At 42.1% G+C, this 15,247-nt stretch overlaps 1 non-coding gene across 1 annotated transcript; it reads left to right on the top strand.

Annotated features, from left to right (window-relative positions):
• The first annotated feature begins 8,844 nt into the window (after positions 1-8,844).
• On the top strand, positions 8,845-8,918 carry TRNAD-GUC (transfer RNA aspartic acid (anticodon GUC)). Its single transcript has one exon. It is a non-coding gene; the product is annotated as a tRNA-Asp (tRNA).
• The last annotated feature ends 6,329 nt before the right edge of the window (positions 8,919-15,247 follow it).

The raw sequence follows: 15,247 nt of genomic DNA on the forward strand, positions 1-15,247 counted from the left end.
ACTTTTATAGTGCATTTTCATGACAATTATTACTACTCTCATATGCGGTGAAAAGCTCCAAACACCCCTAAATGTTGAGAAGGACATGATTGATGGGATACAAGGTTATAATTTTGGGCCAACATGTTACGGATTTCTTGATCTTGAATATTGTAGCTTTAATTATAATGTAGGGTCCCATGACAATATAAAAGAAAGTATAGGAGCTTCTAAATGTTACGATAATGGATTAAAGGCCATATATACATATATACACATATGTATGTGTATGTGTATGTATAAATATAGTTATACATATACATATACATACACATATATAATATATATACATATACATATATGTATATGTATATGTATATGTACATATATAATAAATATACACACATATATGTATATGTATACATATACATATATACATATGTGTGTATGCATATGTGTGTGTGTGTGTGTGTGTGAATATGTATACATATACATATATGCATATGTATGTATATGTATACTTATATATACACATATACATAAACATACACATATACATACATATAAACATATACATATACATATACATATACATATACATGTACATGTACATGTACATATACATATACATACATATATACACATATGTATGTATGTATATGCATATGCATATGTATGTGTATACATACATACATATGTGTGTGTGTATGTATATATGTATGTATGTATGAATGTACGTATGTATACACATACATACATACGTATATGTATATTCATACATATATGTGTATGTATATTATTTATACATGTAAATTGTTCAAGTTAAGAGCTTACCTTAACCTTATCGAAGCATGTGTTGTTGGGTTTTACCTTCGTTTATGATAGGTGTGGAATGAAAGCTTGGACCACCATGTAATGATTTACATGGGTGGATGGCAGTCTAGACCTTCATAACATAACATGAGAATATATCCCGATCTAACAGCATGATGCTCAGAGATAAGGCTTCTTTGAGGTGAATACGTCGGTTGTGGTGAGATTACGGTTGTGATAAAATGGAGTCGAAGAAGAGGTTACATATATTGAAGCTCGTTGGAGGTGCCTACTACAAGGTCAAGGGGTCTCCAGGCGATGGGTTGCACACGCAATTGCCATCATTCCCCTATCCAAAGATGTGCTTGGAGGGTTGACATTGACGAGGTTAGTTGCATGTACATGTGTGACGTGTGTGCCATCATGTGATGCAAGAAGTGAAAAAAATTGTGATGCCCGTGGTGAAATATGCATGTGAGACATGCATGAGCAGTGTGTAGAAGGTGCCCAAGTGTGTGAACTTCTCCAGCATGAAGACTTCTCTAACTCAACTTCTTTCTTCGACTCTCTTGTTGCTTTCTTTGACATTTACTTCTTGATATCTCGTTTTAACCACTCTGTTGGTTAACATGGTTTCGCCTGCCTTTGACTTACCATAAGGCACTTTTCCATCTTACTACCCGTGCGATCGGGCACTTATTTATAAGACGGCACTCCAATATATAAAGCAACCTTACCAATGAGCTTAATGTCAAATAGGAAAAGTTTACGGACTTGGTGTACATAGTTGCTTAAGACTAGTAAAAGAGGTGGCATCATTTTGAAGTTTGGTCGGCTTAGTGTGAAAACTAGTCATTTGTATATAAGTCATTTTTGACAATAAGCAAGACACAATCAATGGTTTACTTGTGAGCTCTCCCTCTTCTCTCTTCTTACTTACTTGTATGGTTTTGAATCTTGCTTGTTTTTATGGATGCATGTTAGATAGATTTGATTGTAGGTTTTCTTCTTCTTGCAATAGCTTCCTCTTCTTCTCTCATCTGTGCGAGAGAGAACCATTGTGAAGGACCATCTCTTCTTGCCTTCATCCAGGCATTGAGAGCTCTCTCTTCGCTACTTTGGCAAGGAGAATTCCCATGTGACAACAAAGTGAGGATGTGACAGATGAGCTAGTGCACCCATAATGGCAAGTTGCATTTGTAGCTCGAGAGAGCAAGACCCAATGACACATGCTTTGACAAGGCTAAGGTAAGCTCTTGCTAACTTGAACTTATTTGGCATTTCTATTTGTAACAAGCCTGCAAGGAGCGTTCTCATGTGACAATATGAAGTGACAATATGAAGTGAGGATGTGACAATATGAAGTGACAATACTTATTTGGCATTTCTATTGGTAACAAGCCTAGGATTTAGCTCTCAATGTCTTTATCTAGGCATTGAGAGCTCTCTCTTTACTCCTTTGGCAAGGAGCGTTCTCATGTGACAATATGAAGTGAGGATGTGACGGATGAGCTAGTGCACCCATAATGGGAAGTTGCATTTGTGGCATTTCTATTGGTAACAAGCCTAGGATTTAGCTCTCAATGTCTTTATCTAGGCATTGAGAGCTCTCTCTTTACTCCTTTGGCAAGGAGCGTTCTCATGTGACAATATGAAGTGAGGATGTTGTTGGAATTAGGGTTGCAGGAATGCACACACAACTTCAAGAAGATGAGGAAGCTTGAGCACAACACAGTAGTGTATTATGAGTGCCAAAAATGAAAGATGATTAGCCCTAGAAGATAATGGGCGTATATACAATGCACGGGGGAAAAAACCTCCTAGTGAGGGAAAAAGTGCCCCGGCGGTCCTAAGTGTGTTCACACACATCACTACTATAATATGGTAACAAATCCCCCCTGGAGTGATGCGGTGAACAAGAGCTAGCACTCATGTATAGGGAAGTGTCTAGCTATGTGGACGAATCCACAAAAGGGAGTAAGCCCAAAGCTTTGCGAAAAGCTTCGAACTTCTCACGAGGCAGAGCCTTTGTGAAAAGGTCTGCAAGGTTATCCTGTGTTGGCACATAAGCCAAACTGATCTCTCCTGCAGAGAGTCTCTCCCTGACATAATGGTAGTGCACCTCAATGTGCTTCGTACGAGCATGGAACACTGGGTTCCGCGCAACTGCCAATGCGCTCTGACTGTCAGTGAAGATGGTGGTGGCAGATGGCTGCCCAACACCCAAATCAGCCATAAGGCGTCTGAGCCACACACACTCAACCGTAGCTGTGAAAGCTGCCCTGTACTCAGCTTCACAACTAGAAGTGGCCACAGTAGGCTGCTTCTTGCTCAACCATGATATGCATGAGCTTCCAAGCATGAAGCAAAAACCACTCGTGGACACGCGTGTGTCATAACAACCAGCCCAGTCAGAATCTGAAAAAACATGTAAATCTGGCGGCAATGATCCCCCCTTGGGATAAAACAACCCAAGATGCCGAGTACCACTCAAATAGCGAAAGATACGCTTTACTGCCTGCCAATGCTTAATGCCTGGGCTATGCATAAATCTGCTCACCTGTGAGACTGCAAACTGAATGTCTGGCCTCGTAATGCATACATAAATGAGGCAACCAACAGCTGTCTGATAGAGTGTGACATCAAAGTGATCTCCAGCATCATGAAGACTCAACTTCAAACCTGTCTCCATTGGAGTAGCAATAGGCTTGCAGTCTTCAAGGCCAAATCTCCGCAACAATGTTTCAATATACTTTGTCTGACACAAAGCAATACCTCCATCACACTGCTTAAATTGTATCCCCAAATAATGATGCAAATGCCCCAAATCTGACATCTCAAAAGAGGCATTCAAATCAGCCTTAAAATCAGCAATATGACTCTCATTTGGTCCTGTGAGCAGCATGTCATCGACATAGAGAGCAATGATTAGATGTACACCATCCACACGTTTAACATACAAAGTGCTTTCTGTTGGACTATTCTGAAACCCATGTGCAGTCAAATATGCATGTATTTTTTCATACCAAGCTCGTGGAGCTTGCTTTAAACCATATAAAGCCTTTTTTAACCTGCACACTTTGTTTTCCTGCCCTCTTTGAACAAAACCACGAGGCTGCGATACATACACCTCCTCATGCAAATCTCCATTTAAGAACGCAGTCTTTATGTCCAGCTGATGTACATTCCAACCATTATGAGCTGCTAATGCACAGATGCTACGAACAGTGGTCATACGACATGTGGGAGCAAAAGTCTCATCAAAATCAATGCCCTTCTCTTGAGCATAACCTTTTGCAACAAGCCTAGCCTTATGGCGATCCACTGTGCCATCAGGCTTACGCTTCAATTTGTAAACCCACTTAGTGCCAATGGCCTTCTTGCCAGGGGGCAAGTCACATAAAGACCATGTACCATTCTTCATAATAGCATCGTATTCTGCTTGCATAGCAGCCATCCAATTTTCTGAACTTTGTGCCTCATCAAATGAAACAGGCTCACTTTCATCGCACATACTAGAAACAGCCAATGCATAACAATCTGACGCATAAGAGGCACCATGAGAGCCAGAACGAGTGCGACTAGACAAAGGGGCATCCAACTTGCTGTCACGCAAAGTCTGCACCAGCCATCTAGGCATGTTCCTAGAGCCCTCAATCTCTTGTCTCTCATCCTTAAGTGCATCATGCACATCTGCATCAGATATAGGCTGATCTGTGCCATCATTTAAAACCTGCATAGGCTGAAAAACTGCCTCATGAGGTATTGCACTTGACTGTGCACCACTGAAAAGAGGCAACAATGTATCATAGACATCACGTGAGCTGATATCTGTCTCCTTAGTACATGAAACCAAGGGCTGAACTGCATCTTCCACAAATACAACATCACGGCTAACCAAAATGCGCTTTGTCTGTGGATGATACAAACGATAGCCTTTGCTCTCAGCACTGTATCCAACAAAAATACATTTGACAGCTTTGTCATCCAATTTTCTGCGATGTTGCACAGGCACTAATGCATATGCCAGGCAACCAAAAACACGTAAATGGCCAACAGATGGCTTGCGGCTATGCCAAGCCTCATATGGAGTGACAACCTGTAATGCTTTGGTGGGACACCTGTTTAGTACATAAGTGGCACACATGACAGCCTCAAGCCAAAAACCATGTGGTAGACTTTGACTCTTAACCATACATCTTGCCATTTCCATGAGAGACCTGTTTTTTCTCTCAGCCACACCATTTTGCTGTGGTGTATACGGCACTGTACATTGGTGTTTTATCCCACGCTCAGCCAGAAATGCATTAAATTCTGAAGACATATACTCCCCCCCTCGATCTGAACGGAGGGTGCCCATCTTACTTTCTGACACATTTTCAGCCATAACCAAAAAACGTTTGAAGCACAAAAACACTTCGGACTTTGCCTTCAAAGGATATACCCATGCATGCCTGGTAAAATCATCAATGAAAGTCACGAAGTAAAGGTAGTTTCCAAATGATGGAGTTTGCATGGGACCACAAACATCACTGTGAACAAGCTGCAATCTGCGTTCAGCTCTCACTGATCCATCTTTGGGAAAGGAAGCACGCTGCATTTTACCCAATATGCAGCCCTCACAAACATGCTTGACAGGTGCCTCAAGCTTAGGCAAAGAAGACACCATTTCAGATTTCTGCAGGCGCAGCAAACTTGCAAAATTCAGATGACCAAAACGTGCATGCCACAGTTTTGCATCTGAAATAGCCTGCGTATCCATAATAGCACATGCTGAATCCTCTACACATTTGCCATCCATATTGAGCTTATACAGCCCTCGACATAGTGAACCAGATGCTACAATGATGTCACCACAAGAGAGATCATGAACAGTACATCTGTCATCCACAAATTTTACAACCAAACCTGTTTTGGCAAATGCGGAGACTGACAGCAGATTCTTTTTGATCCCTGGCACATACAATGCATCAAAAAGTGTAAAGGTGTTGCAATTTGCAACATTCAGCACAATCTGTCCAACTCCTTTAACGGGATAAGAGGAGTTATTGGCACAAGTGACAGTATTCCCTGTGGGAGCAGACTCAAGGAAAGTGAATAAACTGCGCTGCGAGGTGATATGCTTAGTGGCACCACTGTCAAAGTACCATTCATCTGAATCTACTGCAGACATACATGTGTCATGCAAAGATGGGTCATAACTGCACTGCGCATTGAATGCCCATTCTGTATCATGCACAACATTAGCAGATTCATTGTTAGAAGGAGAGGCATCTGCAACAGCCATACCAGCCTCTTTCTTCTTAGCCTCTTTCGCAGCCAGCTTAGGACACGCTTTGATGACATGATCATTTTCCTTACAGTACTTGCAAAATGTCTTCTGTTTGTCACCCTTCTTCTCATCTTTGTCTTCCTTCTTTGGTTGTGCAGCATTTGCAGATTTCTGCTTACTAGAAGAAAAGCCAGCTTTACCTTTCCCGCTTCTCTGACTAGCAACGAAAGCTTGATCTGCGACACGCATAATATTCCTGTTTTACCTTGACTGGTCTTCTTGCAGCAAAACAGAAACTAACTCCTCAAATGATAAGGCATTGGGATTGCCTTTCATCATCAAGCGAAGAGTGGAAGCAAAACCCTGATAAGAATCTGGTAGACCATTCAAAACAGTCTGCACAAGTGAACTGTCAGATAGGATTTCATCTGCAGAAATGAGCTGCTCTTTGAAATCCTTGATCTTTGTCAAAAAGCTATCCATAGAATCACCTTCGTTCATATGCTCACTCTCCAACTGTTTTCGGAGATAAGCAACACGAGCCTCATTTCTTGCCTGATACAATGTGGCAAGTACATCCCAAGCATCCTTAGAAGTCCTGCAGGAGCGAATATGTGGGATAATGGTACGTTTGACAGACAGCGCAATCAAGGCATGAGCCTGCGCATCTCTACCATCCCAACGAATCTGCTCTGCTGAAAGTGGTGGTTCTCGAACAGCTGCTACCGCACTTGTGCCTGCACCATCATCAACAGTACCTGTTTCTGATGTGTTTGCAGCATTCCCAGCCACAATAGGACGTGCATCAATACCCTGCACAATGTTCCATAACCCCTTTGCTACCAATACATGTCGCATCATATATGCCCACAATGGATAGTTGGTGCCATCCAACTTATCCTCAGCAGCCAACATGCGGAATACATCATTGTTGTCAGCCATGGCCAATGACTGTACTACTAGATGTAAATGCTGTCTGTAAGAGGTAAACCTGTATAAAATCGACCTGTGCTATGTAGCACAGCCCAAAACAGACGAATGGGCACCTGTCCTGCAGATTTTAATCTTGACAGAAAATCTGCACAGTAGGACGATTTTGCCTGCGCAGTACTTGGAATGCAAAAACGGAGGGCGAAATGACCTCAGATCAAAATTCTGAAATGACCGAGCCCTACGGGTTCTCCCACGGCATATACTAACCTGCAGACGCTCGTGAAACCTTGTCGCAATCGGAGGAGATGAAGCGGCAGGTGCCGGTGATGCTGCCCGGGAGGAGGAAGCCTGCTCTGATACCAATTGTTGGAATTAGGGTTGCAGGAATGCACACACAACTTCAAGAAGATGAGGAAGCTTGAGCACAACACAGTAGTGTATTATGAGTGCCAAAAATGAAAGATGATTAGCCCTAGAAGATAATGGGCGTATATACAATGCACGGGGGAAAAAACCTCCTAGTGAGGGAAAAAGTGCCCCGGCGGTCCTAAGTGTGTTCACACACATCACTACTATAATATGGTAACAGATGTGACAATATGAAGTGACAATACTTATTTGGCATTTCTATTGGTAACAAGCCTAGGATTTAGCTCTCAATGTCTTTATCTAGGCATTGAGAGCTCTCTCTTTACTCCTTTGGCAAGGAGCGTTCTCATGTGACAATATGAAGTGAGGATGTGACGGATGAGCTAGTGCACCCATAATGGGAAGTTGCATTTGTGGCTTGAGAGCAAGACCCAATGACACATGCTTTGACAAGGCTAAGGTAAGCTCTTGCTAACTTGGACTTATTTGGTATTTTCATTGGTGATAAGCCTAGGGTTTAGATCTGTTTTTCCATCCATTCCAAGCTATCAAGATTACCTAATATTGACCGATGTTGATTAGGAGGTCACACTGCAAAACTTAGCATTGTTAGCCTTGATTCACACACATTTGGGCATTGCTAGTGTTTTCTCACACTATTGGTGCTTTTATAGCCTTGATAATGTGCGTTAGCACATTGTGGACTTGTGTCACACATTTGGGGGATTTTGATGAGTTTTCTTATGGAGTGTGTTCACACGCTATGTGTGGAACATTAGGGATTATTCCGTGCATTGTGTGAGTTCTTGGTACATTGTTCACACATTTGGGGATTTGGTGAGTTTATTCACACGCCTCATATTTTTGGGCATTTTGGATATTCATATGGTACTGAGGTGCAACTGTGTATGTATGCCATATGCAGGCAAGCTATGTGCATATCAGGATTATCAAATGTTTAGCTCAAATGAGCAGGTAGCATTATCGTGTTATTTTGATGAGCGCATATGTACATGTGTGCATCTTTACATTTCTTTGTATGGGATCATATGAGGTGCTATGGCGCCTACTTGGATTTCATTAATCGATTTGGGACCCTTTGCACACATACCACCACATTCTTTTTGGCCATATAATCGTGTGGTTTTTGGGAATTCGAAACCCAAATTCCTCCATAAATTCTCCGATTTGAATAGAAGAGAAGTTCCAACATTTTTACCTTCCATTCCTGGAGAGGCGACCGTTAAACCACCAAGTAAATGTATTACTAAACAATGTAATCACAACATTGTAGGTGCTCGCGATGAGACGGAGGCAACTTACCTCAGTAGGGAACATAGCCTGTTGCGAAAGGAAAGCCTTTAAGTGGGTTAATGACCGAAGCCACGCTCTTACGAAACTATATTCATAAGGTCATGGTTATTAAACTTGCTTCTACCTCTCAAATTACTTTTACTTCTAACTACATTTCTAGGGCAGGGGAAATAGCTCAGTTGGTTAGAGTGCTGGTCTGTCACGCCAGAAGTCGCGGGTTCGAATCCCGTTTTCCCCGGCGGGTGGCGCCTCCGTTTCGACAGGTGCCGATGGCTTTTCGACAGGTGCCGATGGCTTTTCGCCAGGTGCCGATGGCATTTCGACAGGTTCTGAGCACTTCTCTTTGACGGGCTCCTCTTCTTTGACAGGTTCCGAATCCTCTTTAACTGGGTTCTCCTTGACAGGTTCCGAAAACTCTTCCTTCGTTGAGTGATAATTTGCCGTTGATTGAGGAAATGCCGTTGATTGAGGAACCATCGGGAGCTTATGTTCTTCGCGGACAACGAAAGGGCTCCACCGTTAAGTTAATCGGTATCTTTCTCTTACACTACGGCACTTACCAGCTTTCGTTCTTGCCGCTAAATCGAACTGTAGATTGATTAGCGAAGCGTCCGCAACCGCTGGCGAGCGAGGACCGGCCCCTAGAGGGAGCGAAGCCTATCGATATTAGGGCCACTGACCATCACATACGAGATTGGGCGGCAGAGGCCCGGTGATCTTGTAGAAGCGATCGATGCCAGACGTTCCGTTTGTACGAATTGTGAACACACCACGACCGGACGTAAAGCCACTGTCAAGGAATTGGGTACCAGATCCGATACAGGCCTAGCAAGTGCCGGATCCATGAAGAAAACTACAACGGAGATCAGATCGTGGCCGAACAGCGCCTTACGGGACGTATGCGCCGCTTGTGACGGAGCCGAGGGCCGCAGGCGTACCACGTACCGGGCACTCGACCTCGGGCGATTTCGTCGAACAAATGGTGATTACGGCAAGAAGGAAACAAATACCACTCTGTCACTTATGCCGTATGAGAACCCCCATACGAAAAGCTGGGAACCATCCAATTGCGGTTTGAATATCTGAAACCGTAACAATGAAAGTTCAGGTTGGTGAGCCGAGTGAGAGGAGACTATCCAGCTCGGTTTGGAGAGCACTTTACCATGCGTAGCATTTAGGGTGAACAGAGGAAAAATCTTTTTTTTGTTCTGCTTAACTAATGTTACGGCCTGAATGCCGAACCCTCGACCCTACCCATTCGGATGGGTGTTTACCCCGAAGTGTTCCTGGAGTGTATGCATACTTCCGTAAGTAACTTGGTGCAACATGGAAAATTCTCTTAAATTCAATCAAGTCATTTTTGATCCTAGAAGAGATTCATATGGCCTCTAAACTCCCTTTAGTTATAGTTCCTTTTAATTGAACCTAGAGGTAAAACAAAACAGAAGTTTACCTTCCGTGGATATCTGGTTCGCAGCGTTTCAGCTCTATCTATAGACCCAATTTCTCCGCATAAGACACACGCTTTATGAATAGCTATTTGTTATACGGCGGGGCTACGCTACCAACACCCATCGAAGGGAAACACCAAGGGTTACACGTAGCCATTCTTTTAGGCACTTGGCTGCGATCACATGAAAACATGAACTTTAAGGCTCGATAGCTAAGTACATGGCAATTGAATCGCAGGCCAAGACCATGAAAAGCATACTGCGAGTGGAAGGTGAAGTTAATACAATAGATTCAAAAGCATTCAACCTCTCCCGTTTGAAATAATCCAAGCACGTAGCAATAGTACTAGCCGTACTTAATAGTGGCAATATTTCGCGAAAATATGTCGAATTGTCTTTCATACCATTATTATATAGTAGATTAGCAAACGTTATGGGTGCGCCAGCGGTGGCGACCGGTACGATGGTTATTAGAAACCGATGGGGTAGGTCTTCCCTCTCTGGTCAGAACCACACGTGCAAGTTTCCCCGCATGTGGCTCGTTCGTGATGACTTCTGGAGATTTACGAGAACTACCGGGCCTGAACCGTGGGATGCGTGTCCCACATAAGCGAACCTTTCGAATCGAACACTGGTTTATGTGTTCAGAGCACGTGGCTTACGTCATATCCTAGTTGCCTGAATTCAAGTTCTATTTACTATGTCTAGACGCCAGAGTGGTATACGTGTATGGGTTTGATCCATATCATTCCACACTGAGGATGATGATGATGTTTGTGATGCGACCATAGATGATTATATGGGTGATGATGATCATTCATGGGATACATTTTGTGAGTTATGACATGACAAGATTGAATCCTTGGAGGACACGTATCGAGCATGCTTACACTTTGGCTGCTATCGTAGTGGTGTTCACATGGGCCTCGATAGTTTTTACGACTCACCCACGACATGGACTAGCCATCATCTCATTGATTCTCATTTACTCAAATTCATTGTATATGATGGGGATGATGAGAATGCTATATTACACACACACACACACATGATGACATTGATGTATCACATACATATGCACATGATATACGTGCACATGATGTCACTAACACATATGCACATAATGATGATTTATGTGATAATGATGTGTGTGAGTCAGATCATGTGGGCATGATCTCAAGGGTAGAGATGGCCAGCGAGCATACCGAGCATCAACATTTCTATGCCTATCATCTTTCCTACGGATCATGTGGACACTTTAGTTAATTGTGGTGACATTCTAGAGGATAGTGTGCATTTGATTTAGTGATATATCCATTAGCACACTTGAGGTTAGTGATACTCTGCATATGAGTGACAGAGACACCTATGAGCATAAACATGAGTTCCTAGTGTTAGATACTCTATTCTTTTAGGATTTCTATTTGTAGAGATATCAGTGATACGACCACTACTCCTAGCATTCCTGGCAGCATTCGTATGGATAGAGTTTATGCATTTGAGCAATCAGGGATAGTGCATGAGAGTAGTGATGATTTCATTGATGTGAGACATTGTAGTATGATTATGCATATTGATCATATCCATAGTATATCATATGGCATAGATCTTGAGAGATTTGCATTTGATCTAGACATCTCCTTAGATCCTATATTGTTGAAAATAGATTTATCATGAGATGTAGGTCGCATAGGGGCATCATTGATGGAGAGATAGACCATGTTTATGAGGATGACCTTGCAGGAGGCCTTGGGGATGCCATAGATCATGCGAGGATACCTCTTCATTTTCAGTGTGATGACTATGATGATGCTAATGATTATATTGATATTCTAGATCATCATACGCACATAGAGGGTTTTGCACATGAGGAGGTAGTGAATAGTTTGGTTCATGCCCATATACATATTGATGTAGTAGATCACGTCTTTATTTTTTTAGTGATGCTACATGGGATGACGGCATTGGTTCACTCTTACCCTTGCATGATGCCGACCTTGAGATATGTTCTTTTGGCTCCTCTATGGGTGTCAACACGATCCTATTTTCTTTGGAGCCAAGACATTTACTTTTTTGGATACAGTATAAGTCATTTGGGATGCATGGTATTTGATTATGTGGTGCATTATGTGGATTTACATGCATCGCATCCATATTTTCACCTGAGCAGTTATTTATTTCTTGTTGTGTGCTTTTAAGTACAAATGTGTGTACGTGGATGTGCACGCGCGTGTGTATATGCATGGAGTATAGCTACGCATATAAATGTGGATGCACGTACGACGCAAGCACATGTGTGCACGTGACAATGTATAAATGTAAGTGCATGGGGTATACCTACACAAATAAATGTGGATGCCTATGTGTGCACATGCAAATGTATATACCTACACAAATAAATGTGGATGCACGTGTGTGCACATGCAAATGCATGAATGTAAGTTCGTGGTGAGAGTGTGTGCACAAGCTCATACACTAGCCGGGTGTGTGCACGTGCGAATGCAAAGGCGTGCATATGTGTACACACGCTGACTTTAGGTGTGCATGCAAGAGTGAAAGTACACATGCAATGTGCACGTGTGTGAGTGAATGTGCACGCAGGTGAAATGTGTAAAGTGAATGTATAGGGTCCACACACCGGTGTAAAGGTGAGTATATGTATATGAAGTGAGAAGATAGGGTGCACACACCGGTGGTAAAGGTGAGTATATGTATATGAAGTGAATAGATAGGGTGCACACACCGGTGTAAAGATGAGTACATGTGTGCATAAGATGGGTGCACACATGCAATCAAACACGATGTATATGCGCACATGCAAGTACATGCTCGATGTATGAACGAGTGTGCACATGTGAATGAAAGTGAACGAGTGTGCACATGTGAATGAAAGTGAATGGTAAAATGTTTAAAAGTGAATGTGCAAATGTTTAAAAGTCTTCCACCAGATGCTACACTTCTTCGGGCATGGAAGAGACACAATGGTGACTTTGTGCCATCAGAAATCATTATGAGACTCGCAATCAGACTAGGATTCAGAACTGAGAGAATTGGCTTACTGTGCTGAGATTGAGAAGTTTGCTGAAGGAGAAGCTACTAAAGCATTTATCACGTGGATCAAAAATCTATGAGATCAAATGGCTGCTATGGGGATTACAAAGACCAGTGAGGAACTAGCCTGGAGGTGCATCTGAATTCTTCCACAAAAGCACAATGGCATGGTTACGGTACTAAACACTCACGTTAGAGTACCACCTCTATCATTTTTTGAAGAATGTAGTGATATGTTGCTTTAAGGAGGAGATGCGGTTGAAGACCTGTGATGGGCAGTTATATTGCATTTTTAGCCAATGCTAAAGATAAAGGCATGACATCTTCTGATAACAAAAAGAAGAAGCCAAAGAAGAAGTTTCAAGAGAGTTGCTATTACTATGACAAGAAGGGTCATGATGTCAAAGACTGCAAAAAGAAGCAAGGTGACAAGAAGAACAGCACTGCTGAGACCGAGCTTGAACTTTGGGTCACCATTGAAAAGGTTTGATCATTTTCTCAGGCTCCAATTGTTGTGATGATTCATGGATTTTAGATAGTGGAGCATCCCGACACATACCAAATAAAAAGGGCTAGTATAGTTCTTTGAGGCCTCTATAGGAACCTATCAGTGTTGTTGTTGGGAATAATGCTAAATGTTCAAAGAATTTGGAACCGTCTCTTTTGTAGCAACTACAAGTGAGAAGAAGAAGTGTTAGATGAGCTCTATGTACCTCAAATCAAGAGGAACCTACTGTCAGTTTTGTTGCGATGACAGATTGTGGGCTTGAAGTACAATTTAAGAAAACTAAAGCAGAAATTCTAGATGATTCTGGCAAGTTGGTCGGCAAAGGAATAAGGGGTATAATGTGTATGAGCTGAGCTCCCTTACAAGAGACAGCAAATAAGAGCATGAGCAGGCTTTGGCACCACGAGCGATTTGGTCACATCGGATTTGCAATGCTAAAGAAGATGTAGAAAAACGAAACGATAACTAATTTACTTGCATTTTCAAAATTGCAGAAACCATGTGAGACTTGCATGATGAGCAAGCAAAACAGTGTAAGAAGGCATTTCCATAAGAAAGCAGCAATACAGCAAAGACTCCTCTAGAGCTGGTACATCCTCCACACCCCGTCTCTTACCTCAATCCTTTTCTCTGAGCTCTCTGACATCACTTGTTTTGTTGTCATCGTTGGTACTCTCCAAGCTCTTCAACCTCACCGGTGCTTTCCAAGATCTTTGAGCTCATTAGACGCATATGTTAATCTTTGTGGTGGTAAGATGTCTACTACTGCATTCATTGGGGGGAGCTTCTTACTTTATGCTATTAGTCAAGGATTGTCATACGAAGATGTGGATTTATTTCCTTCGGGATAAGGCTGAAACTTTTTAGCAAGTTTTAAGAGTGGCATAAGCTTGTGGAGAATAAGACAAGAAAGAAGGTGAAAAAGGTCAAAAAGAATGGGTTTATTTCCTTCGAGATAAGGCTAAAACTTTTAACAAGTTTAAACGATGGCATAAGCTTGTGGTGGAGAATGAGATAGGAAAGAAGGTGAAAAAGTTCCATCCAAATCTAGAAGGAGAATTCCTTCAACGGAATTTGATAGTAGCTACTGCTACAAGGATAATGGCATGAAGTACTACTCACACACCTTAGCAAAACGGTGTTGTTAAACATTGTATAATCAAACCGTCGTGGAGATGCGTCAATGCATGCTAAAAGGGAAAGGATTACAAGACACTTTCTAGGCTAAAGGAGAAAGCATAGGGATTTACATCCTTAATCGGAGCTATACAAAGGTACTCAAGGGCATCATCTACTCTAGTAAGAAACGTTCCGTGTCTCATTTTAGAACATATGGCTATGAATGTTATGTGCATATACCAAATGCACATTTGGCTATGAATGTTATGTACATGTACATGATGCATCTAGGAAGAAGCTTTAGTATCTTATTTCAAAACATTTGGCTGTGAATGCTATGTGCATATACCAGATGCATTCAGGAAGAATCTTGATGCCAAAAGCAAGAAGTATATCTTTCTTGGATACAATCAAGAGTCAAAGTCTTGTCAACTCTAT

Source organism: Cibotium barometz, chromosome 43 (assembly GCF_041138505.1).
Source record: "Cibotium barometz isolate CiBa-2024 chromosome 43, ASM4113850v1, whole genome shotgun sequence".
NCBI classification, from domain to species: Eukaryota; Viridiplantae; Streptophyta; class Polypodiopsida; order Cyatheales; family Cibotiaceae; genus Cibotium; species Cibotium barometz.